The 13,098-nt window shown below is 31.8% G+C and overlaps 1 non-coding gene across 1 annotated transcript; it reads left to right on the forward strand.

The window, feature by feature from the left end:
• Positions 1 to 1,534: 1,534 nt before the first annotated feature.
• LOC128197310 (small nucleolar RNA R71) lies at positions 1,535 to 1,641 on the forward strand. The gene has a single exon (XR_008249697.1). It is a non-coding gene; the product is annotated as a small nucleolar RNA R71 (small nucleolar RNA).
• The last annotated feature ends 11,457 nt before the right edge of the window (positions 1,642 to 13,098 follow it).

Below are 13,098 nucleotides of genomic sequence, written 5' to 3' on the forward strand. Positions count from 1 at the left end.
AACATCAATTCACCTTGTTCTACATCTATCAATGCTCTTCCTGTGGCTAAAAATGGTCTTCCTAATATAAGTGGGACTTTAGCATCTTCCTCCATGTCAAGAACCACAAAATCAGCTGGAAAGATAAATTTATCCACCTTCACTAAGACATCTTCTACAATTCCATAAGGATAAGTCATTGAACAATTTGCCAATTGTAGAGTTATCATAGTAGGCTTCACTTCTCCAATACCCAGCCTTTTAAAAATGGAAAAGGAAATCAAATTGATACTTGCTCCAAGGTCACACAATGCCTTACCCCCTGTTATATTTCCAATCTCACATGGAATGACAAAGCTTCCTGGATCCTTCAACTTGGGAGGTAATTTTTGTTGAATTATTGCACTGCACTCCTTTGTGAGCATAATTGTTTCATCTTCTTGAAGTTTCCTTTTCTTTGAAAACAAGTCTTTCATGAATTTAACATAACTTGGCATTTGCTCCAATGCTTCAGCAAATGGAATATTAATGTGGAGCTTCTTAAAGACATCAAGAAATCTTGCAAATTGCTTCGCTTGTTCTTGCTTTTTCAACCTTTGAGGGAATGGAATTGTAGGAACATACTCACGCATTTTACTTCCACTCTCTTAATTCTTTTCTCCCTTATTCTTCTCCTCACATTTTCTCTCAACTTCATTTTCTTCTCTCTCTTCTACTGTTTCATCAACTATTTTCTTTTTCTCTCTCCCTCTCACTCCTTTTTTCATTCTCTAACACTCTTTCACTTCTCAATTGAATTGCCTTACATTGTTCCCTTGGGTTTGGTATGGTGTCACTAGGGAATGTTCCAGGAGATCTCTCTAAGAGTTGTCTTGAAAGTTGACCAATTTAGTTCTCCAAATTTCTTATTGAAGCTTCCTGGTTCTTGAAGTTAGTCCTTGTCTCATTCATGAAATTAGAAGTCTGCTCCACAAAGGTAGAAGTTTGCATAGTTATCTTCTCTAATGTATTTTCCAACATAAACATCTTGTTTCCTTGATTGCTAGGTTGTGCTTGATATTGATATGGAGGTTGTGATTGATTAAATTGGATTGGTTTACTCCAAGGTCTAGTTGGTTGGTGTCTCCAATTTGCATTAAGGTTGGTAGAAAACTGATTATGTTGTTGTCCCACTGCATTCACATGTGCCTCTTGTTGAGTGGCCTAACATTCACCATTCTGATGCATTCCTCCACAAAAATCACATACTGGAGATATTGTATTAACATTATTTGCTTGCATATTTCCCAGCTTCTGAGTTAAATCAGTGATCTGCTGTGTTAACAACTTGTTTTGGGCTAGGATAACATCCAAAATATTAACTTCCAACACTCCAGCTTTTCTATTTTGGCGATCAAATTGCATACTCACTGTGTTGTTTTCCATTAGCTCAAGAGTCTCCAAAGCTTCCTCTGGTGTTTTCAGATTAAATGATCATCCACTTGTTGCATCCAAAATTGCTTTTAAAGAGGGTGAAAGACCATTATAGAAAATCTGCACTTGCAACCATTCTGGTAGAGCATGATGTGGACACTTCCTCATTAGCTCCTTGTATCTTTCCCATGCCTCATATAAGGATTCAGTTTCTTGCTGCATAAAGGTAGTGATCTCACTTCTCATTTTAGCTTACTTAGATGGAGGGAAGTATTTGGTTACAAATTTGGTAGCCATATCCTCCCATGTCGAAATACTCCCTTGAGGTTGTGATTGAAGCCAACTTTTAGCTTTATCCCGTAGTGAAAAGGGAAAAAGTCTCAAGCGAATTGCATCATCTGAAACTCCATTAATCTTCAACGTATCACAAATTGCCAAAAAATTCTCCAGGTGAGAATTAGGATCTTCTGAAACTGCACCTCCAAATTGATTTTGTTGGATGACTTGTAACAATGCAGGCTTGATTTCAAAATTGTTGGCTTGAATAGGAGGTCTCACAATGCTCCCTTGATAACTGTTAGGATTTGGCATATAATAATCACGAAGAGTCCTTCTCAAAGGTTGTTCTTCTGCCATTGTTGATGTCTCCTCTTCTTGTTCAATGGATCCAAAAGTATATTTCAAATTGTTCAATCCAAAATGTATGTTTATAAGATGTTCCAGAATCTTTAATTGAAACACGTGTCCAAATCTAATAATATATTTCGAATTATGTAATTTGTAACTTAAGACTTCTAAATGCTACACCCACGAGAAAGGTGCAAGTGATTCCATGATGAAGGAATAAGAAAATGTGAAATTAGAGTTTTAAAGCTTTTAATACATTTTTAATAAGGGTAAAATGAGGATATGATAATTTATGGCGGTACTGGAAGAAAAAAGGTGTAGAAAGAATTGTCCAGTAGGTATTGGGGGCGTAGTCATTGTTTTCTTAATATTTTCTCAACAGTTTTTACTTCCAGTACGTCACAATTTCTTTGAGCACCACCTTTCAAAATGACCATTTTATTTTTATAAAAGTGATCTTCAAATTCTATGCTTCAAAAACATTCTGAAACAAAATTTTAGGAATGACATTTCTAGAACAAAATTATCTTTAACAAAAATTTTAGAATGAGAGTTTTGGAATAAAATTTTTGAAACATATGAAATACATTCTAGAACAAGTTTTTCAAAATAAAATATACAGAACATATTTTTTGAAATGTATATAATGACTTCTGCAATGAATTTTTCAGAAATCTCTTCATGAACTAAATTTTGAAAAGAGTTTTTTGAGAATATATGCAATGGGTTCAAGCACATTAAATACATCCCAAAAGAGCTTTATGGAACGAGTTTTATTTTATTTTCTTTCACATTGTCTCTTTTTCTCTCAGTACAATGTTTTTTCTCTTTCTCTGTAGCCGTGGTGATGGTGAAAGCAATGAGACTGATGATAAGAGAGACAATGGTTACAATTGTACAATGTATATATATTAGTGTTTAAATACATTTATTGTTTTTGTTATTTTGGGGTTACAGTTAGTAATTATGAAGAAAGAGAAAGCTATAGCCTTTATCAAGTTAGTCTTATTCAAGCCCTTCTCAAATTGGTTAAAGAAAAATAAATTAACCGATTTTAATGAATTTGATCTGTTTGGTTTTCATAATTTTGGTGAACTCAGAAAAAGAAATTAGTTCACACTTGTTCATGTCTTCTAAAACTAAAATAAATGTATTAAAACACTAATATATATATATATATATATTAAAATATTTTATATGAAAATTTATCTATTATTTAATCAAATTATAATTTATATCATAATAATTATTCATATTTTAGTATATTTTTAAAATTATATATAAAATTAATTTTAATTATATAAATAAAAATAATAAATGTATGTTAATATAAGAAATTTTTTACAAATAATTTATGTAAAAGGAAATCTGAATCTAGTAGTGATTTTGAAACATATAATTAAAGATATTAAAATTTGGTAAAAGTTCCACAACGAAATTAGATTATATATAGAGAGAAGGAAAGTTTTTGTGAAAGTAGATTTTAATCTAACAGTTCATTTTGAAACAAAAGATTATTTAATTAATAAAAATTAAATAAGTTAATGTGTCACAAAATTTACAATTATAATTTATAATTATGTATAAATATGTGAATAACATTTTTCCGTTGTTCGCAATATTTCTTTTTCAAATTTATCCTTTAAATAAACTAACTATTTTATCAATTTTATTGTTTCTTTAAATTTAACTATTTTCTTAATTTGAGTTTTTAAATTTAACCACATTTTTAATTATAAAAATACTTATAAAATAAATGAAAATTATTTGTAATAAAATTAAAAAAATATTTATATTTAATATCATAATTATAATAATAAATATAATAATAATTTTATTAATTTTTATTATCATAAATAAACCATAGTAGCACATTGTTTTACAAATATTACATAAAGAGATTCCTTCTTTTGATATACTGGTTTTCAATTTTACCCTTTAAATATTTTTTTAAATCAAAATAATTATATTACCAATTTTATCTTTTATGTGACTGTTTTCCTTTTAATTTAACCGTCTTTCTTTTCAATTTAACAGTTTTTTTTCCTAAAATTTAATTTTTTTAAACGCTATAATAAAAATTTATCTATACAAATATAAGAGTTAAATATGTTTTTAGTCTCTTAAATTTTAGTAAAAATTAGAATTAATCTTCTTTAAAACTTTGGCCTAATTCAGTCTTCTAAATTTAAACTTTTTAACTAAATTTTGATAGGTTTATTTGACATTTTAAACGCGTTTCATAAAAACATTTCAGTTATTTATACTACTTAAAATATTTTCATTTCAATATTAACTAAACATGTTTGAAACATCAAATAAACTAAAAAGAATTAAGTTAAAATGACTAAGTCCACACAATTCTAAATTTGATTATAAAAATTATTTAAATTTAATTTAATAATTATAATATTAAAGATTTTATTATTGTTTTAAGGGTTAAATATGTTTCTGATCCCTTAACTTTTAGTGAAATTTGGAATTAGTCCCTCTTCAAAACTTTGGCCTAATTTAGTCCCCAAACTTAAAAAATGTGTGAATTTAGTCCTTTTAACTAAATTTTGTTAGGTTTATTTGATGTTTCAAGTGCGTTTCATGATAGCATTTGATTTGTTTATACCATTTGACACATTTTTGTTTCAATGTTAACTTAGAAATGCGTTTGAAACATCAAATAAAATTAACAAAATTTGGTTAAAAGGACTAAATTCACACATTTCTAAAGTTTGGGAACTAAATTAGTCCAAAATTTTGAAGAGAGACTAATTCCAATTTTCACTAAAAGTTAAGGGATCAAAAACATATTTAATCCTTGTTTTAATCATAAGAAAAGGTGATCATACAAACACATAGCGCATGTGTTTTTAGTAGTATATAATAATGAAAATACATGTACTACGCACATGTAGCAATTCTTTTATTCTAAAAGTTAAGGGATCAAAAACATATTTAATCCTTGTTTTAATCATAAGAAAAGGTGATCATACAAACACATAGCGCATGTGTTTTTAGTAGTATATAATAATGAAAACACATGTACTACGCACATGTAGCAATTCTTTTATTCTAACAAAAATTAATATAATTATAAAATAATTTTACCAAAAATTATTATAAAAGTAAATCATTTTTTTAATTTTTTATTATAAATAATTATTTAAATTTAAAAAAGTAGTTATTAAAAATTATACAATGATAAAATAATTATTAAAATTTATCAAAATAATTAAAACTGAATTACCATTATTAGAGTCTAAAAAATCGTGGTTAAAATTAGTAGTGTGAAGAGCTAGAATCATCGACGCAAGGTGAAGCAAAACTCTTTTTCTTAGGTCATTCTGGAGCACCTCTAGTATATTAGAAGTATTTATACCTTGTATTAAGGGTCAAGTAGTGTATGATTTCTTGTTAGGCATTGTATTAAGGGCTAACTAGTATAGGATTTTTGAACAATCTTGCTTAAGTTGTAAGGTAATATTTGTGCCTAGCTTAAGCTAATCTTGGGTGATTAATTTTGTAACCCTAGCTTAGTGAAGGATGTCCCACATGAGACATGGTGGCAACATGACAAGCTCTTAGTGAAAAGTTTTCTTACAAAGGTAGTGACCATATGTCATTTTAGTGGGGAACTTTTGCTAAAGTGACTTTCAACATGACAAGCTCTTAGTGGAGAGTTTTCTTACAATGTTAGTGGTCATATGTCATTTTCCTAGTGGAGAACTTCGGTTAAAGTGGCTTTCCACATGGCAAGCTCTTAGTGGAGAGTTTTCTTATAATGTTAATGGTCATGTGTCATTTTCCTAGTGGAGAACTTTAGCTAAAGTGGTTTTCACATGACAAGCTCTTAGTGGAGAACTTTTCTTACAAAGGTAGTGACCATGTTTCATTTTCCTAGTGGAGAACTTTTGCTAAAGCGACTTTCCACATGGCACTCTACGAGTGGAGAGTTTTTCTAAAACTTAGAGTTCTGCATGTCAAGCTCTCCTTAACCAAGATAGGATTTTTAGGGTTTTGTGCAAGATAGTGTTTTAGGATTTTGGTCTACATTGGAGACACCTTCATATATAACCTTGTAAACCCACTTGAGAATTATAATATTATGCTGCCAAATTATTTATTCAATCATATATCTCTCAAGTCAAGGCTACAACATCACATGTGGTCTTCTTTAAGCACCCTTCTCTAGAGTTGGCCTAACCTCTCAAGAGAATTCTCTCCAACCACCTCTTGCATTTGCGCCAATCTCACCTTTATGGTCTCATCTTCATGCTTTGGCCCAACCTAGCTTAAAGAGGATCCTATCATTTGGTATCAAGAGATTTGGTTCTACAAAACATAAGTTTCTTAGTCTTACCTATCTTATTTCTTTTATTTGTTGTCCATGTGTTGTTTTTTATTGTCTCATTTTCAAGTCCAAACTAGAAGGAGTTCAAAAACTCTCACACAAATCACACATTTTGAGGAAGATAGTAGGATTGCGACCCAATTCTACCAACCTCCTCCACCTAGAAGGTATAAAAGGGAGCATGAACAACCAATAAGAGAGATTAGGGTACACCTTCCTTATTTCCATGGGAAAGAAGATGCTGAGACATGCATAGATTGAGAGATGAAAGTAAAAAAACTTTTTGAGTGCCATCAAATAATAGAAGAAAGTAAAGTTGCCTTAGTCACCCTAAGCTTGCAAGCAAATCCCATGTATTGGTGGACTTCCATAGTGAGATAAAGAACACTCTCCAACTCCCCTCAAGTCGAATATTGAAATGACTTGAAAAGTGTCGTAAGAAGAAGACACATACTTTCCAACTATCATAGGGAGCTAAATGACAAACTCAAAAGGCTTTAACAAAGGGACATAAGTGTAGAGGAGTATAGAAAAAAAAATGGAACTTTATATGATGAGGGTGGGAATTAGAGTGGGGGAAGAGACAACCATCTCTAGGTTTCTTAGTGGCCTTAATCATTAAATTAGAGATAGAGTGGAATTGTTGGCTTACCAAGATTTAAATGACTTGGTACAAATTTGCATAAAGGTAGAGCAACAACTCTTGAGAAAAGGTTTGAAAGTTCTTCACTCTAACCCTAATACTAAAAAAGACTACAAGAGGGAGGGCACATAAGAGATAGAAGAGGAACCCTCTAGGAATCTAGGGAAAGGGAAAAAAAAAGAGAGAAGAGAAAGAAAAAGAAAGACCAAGGGTGGGAACATCATCTCACACTCACACTAGTGAAGTAAAATGGTTCAAATGTCTTGGTAGAGGTCACATTTAATCATAATGCCCCACATAAAGGATCACGATCTTAATGGGTAATGATGTATATAGTAACTAAGATAAGGATAATGATAGTGAGAGTGAGGAAACAGGCACAATCAAGAAAGAAGATGTCCATCCTTGTGAAGGATAACTTCTTATGGTAATAAGAGCTTTACACAATCAACCTAGTTATCAAGAACTAACATAAAAAGAGAACATCTTTCACATAAGATGCAAAGTTTTAGACAATAAAAGGCCTTTTATTGTGGATAGTGGATCGTGTTGCAATTGTTGTAGCACTAGGTTGGTGGAGAAATGAACACTAACTATTTTACCCCATCCTCAACCTTACCAACTTCAATGGATTAACGATGATGAGTATCGCAACCAGGATCGCGACAGGACGACAAACCAAAAAACAAACGGGTTTAAGAAAAGATTTTGGGAGTCGCCACCATAATTTGTTATGGAAAAACTATGGAAAATCATAAAACAAGACATGGTCTACGAAAACTAGATTTTAGGTTCAAGAATCGGTTACACGTAAGGAAGGTGTTAACACCCTACCGCGCTTGCCCAAAGGCAGTACCTTTAATTAAATGTATAAAGTTGACATGGTTTTCCAAAATATTTAATTTTCCCCAAAAATAAAAATATAAAGAAATTTTTAAGAAACAAAAAAATATTTTTTGTTTTATGAACCCGACACCTTGCTCCTACGTATACCCATTTATAATGGACAATCAAGGATCACGTAGTTCTTTAAAAAAAGGTTTAGTTTAACAAAATTGACATTTTTTTTGTTTTAAATATTTTTGTATTTTTTTTAACTATGGTAGGAAAAAGAAAGAAATGACCATAGGCGGACGCGTACCCTTTATTTTATTATTTTACAAAAGGTTATTTGTGTGTAGTAAAAAAAAATAATACCTTTTAGAAAAAACTTCAAAGTACAATAAAAAGAGAAAAAAAATGGTGTAGAGGTGACTTACCTTTTTAGCTTTCAGTACTCCTCTAGTTCTTCTTTGGTAGTTACCGTTGACAGATCCCTTATCTTTGAGAACCTATTTTCCTCTATACTCTATTTTTCTCTTTCTATTTCGTTATTTTTGCATGCCTGACTTTCTTTTTCTTTTTCCTTTTTCTATGATAGGATGCGTATTTATATACACATATTATAATATTATGGTAATCTTGCCTTAATTGTAAATTAATTGACAATGAACAAAATTGGGAAAGAAAATGTCTTGGTTCCAAGAAAAAGAAATCAAATAATATTCAAAACATTGATTATAATTATTGTCAGAAAATTTGTTCATTTTTAAAATCATATTTTCCACTTTAAAAGCAACTGACGCAAAAAATTATATTAATAAACTATTTTAATTACTACTGATAATTATTGCCATAATATTGATTCAAATTATTACCATATCAAACTAATATTTCAAAAATATTTTCTAGTGATGTGTCCTGCATTTTTATTATTTTCTTTTTTTCCTTTTTTTTTACCCACCATTAATTATTATTCTTTTATTCTTTATTTTTATTTATTTACATACCCGGACGAAATTGGGTGTTGACAATGAGGAAATGGTAGTTAATCAACAAGTGATGGTTAAGCTATCTATAGGTAATTATGAGGATAATGTGCTATATGACATAGGACATGTGGATGTTTGCCATACTTTTTTACGAAGGCCTGGTTATTTGACAAAGGATACATACATAATGGCAACAACAACAAAATAACCATAACTCATAATAAAAGAAAGTTTGTATTTCATCCTCTCACATTTTCTCAAATGGATGAGGATCAAGAACAAATAAGAAAGAAAATAGAAAAAGAAAAAGATAAAAAGAAAAATAAAGACACTTCTAACAATCAATGTTCTAAATTTCAAGGAAAGTAACATAAGTCTAAAGAGTGCCCTAAAAAAAGAGTTATTATGTTAAAGGCCAAAGGCTTATGTGAAAAAACAAAAGAGGTCTTCTTATCATCTTCCTCAAGAAGGATGGAAAGACAAGACCAAATAAGATCTTGTGTTGAAAAGGGAAGTCACTCCAAAATCACATGCATTCAACATAAGGCAATCAAGACCACAAAAGGAAATGATATTAAACTCCAATGCCTTGATCATTTATTTGATCAAAGGTGTATGATCCTTGGGAGCTACAGGCTTTGGATGATTGTTCTAATGACACTTACTTTGTCTCTTGTTTTTTGTAGAAGTTCACTTGACCCCGGGGGAGGAAAGACAATTATCTCCAAAAGGAGAAATGATGTTCACATGACAACATGAAGATTTGAGGTCAAATCCTTTTGAAGAAGGAGGAGATGCTGACCCATCCTCTAGCCATGGCCCAAGCACATTCAAGAAGAGCTATATCATTTACGCAAGGTGAAGCAAAGCTCTTTCTCTTAGGCCACCATAGAGAATTTCTAGTATGTTAGGAGTATTTAGGCCTTGTATTAAATGTCAAGTGGTGTAAGATTTCTTTTTAGGCCTTATATTAAGGGTCAAGTAGTGTAGGGTTTTTGAACAATCTTGCTTAAGTTGTAGGGTAATATTTGTGCCTAGCTTAAGCTAATCTTGGGTGATTAGTTTTGTAACTCTAGCTTAGTGGAGAGGGTCCCACATGAGATATTTTGGCCACATGGAAAACTCTTGGTAAAGAGTTTTCTTACAAAGGTAGTGATCATGTGTCATTTTCTTAGTGGAGAACTTTGGCTAAAGTGGTTTTCCACATGGCAAGCTCTTAGAGAGTTTTCTTACAAAGGTAGTGGCCATATGTCATTTTCCTAGTGGAGAAGTTTTACTAAAGTGGCTTTCCATACGACAAGCTTTTAGTGGAGAATATTTCTTTTAAAGGTACTGACCATGTTTCATTTTTATAGTTGGGAACTTTTGCTAAAGTGACTTTCCACATGGCACTTCAGGAGTGGACAATTTTTCTAAAAGTTAGAGTCTCTATGGAAAGCCATTCTAGCAAAAGATATGATTTTTTAGATTTTGTGCAAATAATATTTTAGGGTTTGGGTCTACTTTGGAGACACCTTCATCTATAAATAGAGGTGTCTCTCCCCTTATAAACTCATTTTGGAGAATTATATTGTTATGCTGCCAAAATACTTGTGCAACCATATCTTGTTTATAGTTGGTCAAACCTCTACAGAGAACCATCAAACACCTCCGTCCCACAACAAACATTCTTAAACTGAGAGCATCCTCTCCATCCACCCGTTGCTTCCATGCCAACCTCACCTTCATGGTCTCATCTTCATGCTTTGGCCCAAGCTAGCTTGAGAAGTACCCTATCAATACTTTATGTATGTGTTTGGCATAATTCCATGGATATCATGGGGAGATTCTATTGTGGCATTGTATTAACGTATGTATTTATATATGGATTCAACATTGAAAGCTAAACTTTCACTTTAATAACCATCAAATATCAAGTAAAGAAGGGTGAGATATATGACGAGAGGAGCAGGAGATCCTAGTCTAAGGACTTTACCTTAGCCAAATATTTTAATGGACTAACCTTATGTGTTGTAAAGTGAAACTCATTGGCAATGGCTCAATGGGGCAATAGAGGTCACCATAAGTGCATAACTCATTAGAGTCTGATATCAATACATGTATCTGGATCATTGAGTCTAGTATGAGTCTTTATATGTGATATGATTATTTCTAAGAATGAGTTATGTGTGGTAACATCTTTAGACCTATTTTATGAATGCTCTTTTTGCACATTAACTTACCTTTTTCTTTTGTGTTGTTCTGTCCTTATTTGTAATGATCACTTTAATCGTGTGAGCAAATAATGTTGTAACGGTGGATGTAATTCAAGATTATGGTGGTGCTACAATATAAATCTAGGGCGGTCATGTTTTGTATAAGTTTCTTGATTTTGAAAAACTTTATTATACTTTTGATTAGTGTAATTTTATCTCTTAGTTGTATAGAATCGTTGTGTAAATATATAAATATATATGTATATATATATATATATATACATATTGATATTATAGATATACTTTGGATAACTCTAGTAGCAATATATATCTGAGTTATTTGTTCTTAAATAATGATTATGTGATGTTTCTTTTAGTAATTGTATTTTATTAAACGGGATGTCACAATTTTGGGCGTGCTTAATTTCTATTGGGTACTCCTTGTTATGTTTTGTTAATATGTCAATTTGTTTGAGTTAGACTGATGGTTTTTCTTCATATCCCAACTTCTCCTCCCACTCCAACCTTGGATATGCTTAATTTGGTTATGAAAATTCATTCTAATGTAACAATTCTTCGGTAACAGAGTGCTGCCATGATGTAGCAACATTATATGGCCTTATAACAGATGAAAGCTTTAGGTTATCTTTTGAAGCTATCCAAAAACAACATATGGATGCTTTGAGGTAGTTAGTTGAGAAAAAGACACTAGCTGGTCCTTCTCAAGTTCAACCCCTCGACCATAGAAGCTGAGCTTCAAGGATATTTCTAAGTCATAAACCAATAAGGTTCAATGGCAAAGTAAGTCCAAATGAAGCATATTAGTAAATGAAAGATATGGAGCGAGTTTTTGATGTAAAGAGGTACTCAAGTAAAAAAAGATTGGCTTATACATAATGTATGTTAGTTGGAGAAGTTGTGCATTAGTGGGATAACATGAAGCTAATGCTAGAAGAGATGAGAGAAGTGATATGTGAATTATTCAAGAAGAAATTCTTTGTTGAGTATTTCCCTAATAATGTGATGTATGTTAAGGAGGTGAAGTTTTTACAGCTAATGTAGGGTAATATGTTTGTAGTGAAGTATGTAGAACGATTTAAGCACTTGGGGCATTTCTATACCTTTCCCCAAATGAAGAATAAAGGTGTAGGAAGTTTGAGAACAAGATGAGAGGGGACATCAAGTTGACAATGGTTTCACTTTATTAAGGAGTGCCTTGCTTTAATAGAGAAAGCCATGGTGGTGGAAAAATTGAAGGCTAAAATTGAAGTTCAGCAAAGGCAGCCATAATGGATGAGAGGATCATCTAGGTCAAGAGTTGGGCAGGATCAGAAGAAGAAACCTTACTCCAAACCTTAGTCTCATGGGTTGAAAAGGATTTATTCCCAATAGCAGTTTTAGTAGGGCAAGGTTTAGTGTGATCTTTGTGGAGGACCACATTAAAAGAGAATTTGATCTCAATTAGTGAGTTATAAGAGGTGTAATCTTTTTTGTTTAGAGGGATACTTTATTAAGGGTTATCCTTCTAGCAGAAGATTTATATCTGAATGTCAACAATCATGTTAGTAGAAGAAAAGGAGTGGCAGACCCCAAGCTACAAAGAGGGTGTATGTTATATCTAGAGCAGAGACAGCTAGATCAGGTAACCTTATCGTTGAAATATTTTATAACTGGTAGGAATCTATGTGTTTTGTATGATTCTGGAGTGACACACTCCTTTATGTCAGAAGTTTGTAGTGTGATCTTGTAGTATTTACTTCAGCCTCCAGTTTGGTTAAGAGGTTTGTGTGGTGTGATAGATGTTCAGTGGTAGTAAAGGGGCATAAGTTTAAGCTTAACCTTATATGCCTACCTCTAAAAGATTTGGATGTGATCTTAGGAGTGGTTGGTTATCTACCAATCACATTCTTATTAATTGCAGTAAGTAGTTCTTTCCTAGCTCTAATGAGTTAGAGTTGTTGTCGTCTCATTAGGTGTTGCAAAAAGACAGAAAAGGGTTTTAGTGTTTTACCTTCTTTGTTGAGATTGTTGGTAAGGGGAGAACATGTTTACCTTAACCCATAATCTCAGTAATATCTGAGTTTT

Source organism: Vigna angularis, chromosome 5 (assembly GCF_016808095.1).
Source record: "Vigna angularis cultivar LongXiaoDou No.4 chromosome 5, ASM1680809v1, whole genome shotgun sequence".
Classification (NCBI taxonomy): Eukaryota; Viridiplantae; Streptophyta; class Magnoliopsida; order Fabales; family Fabaceae; genus Vigna; species Vigna angularis.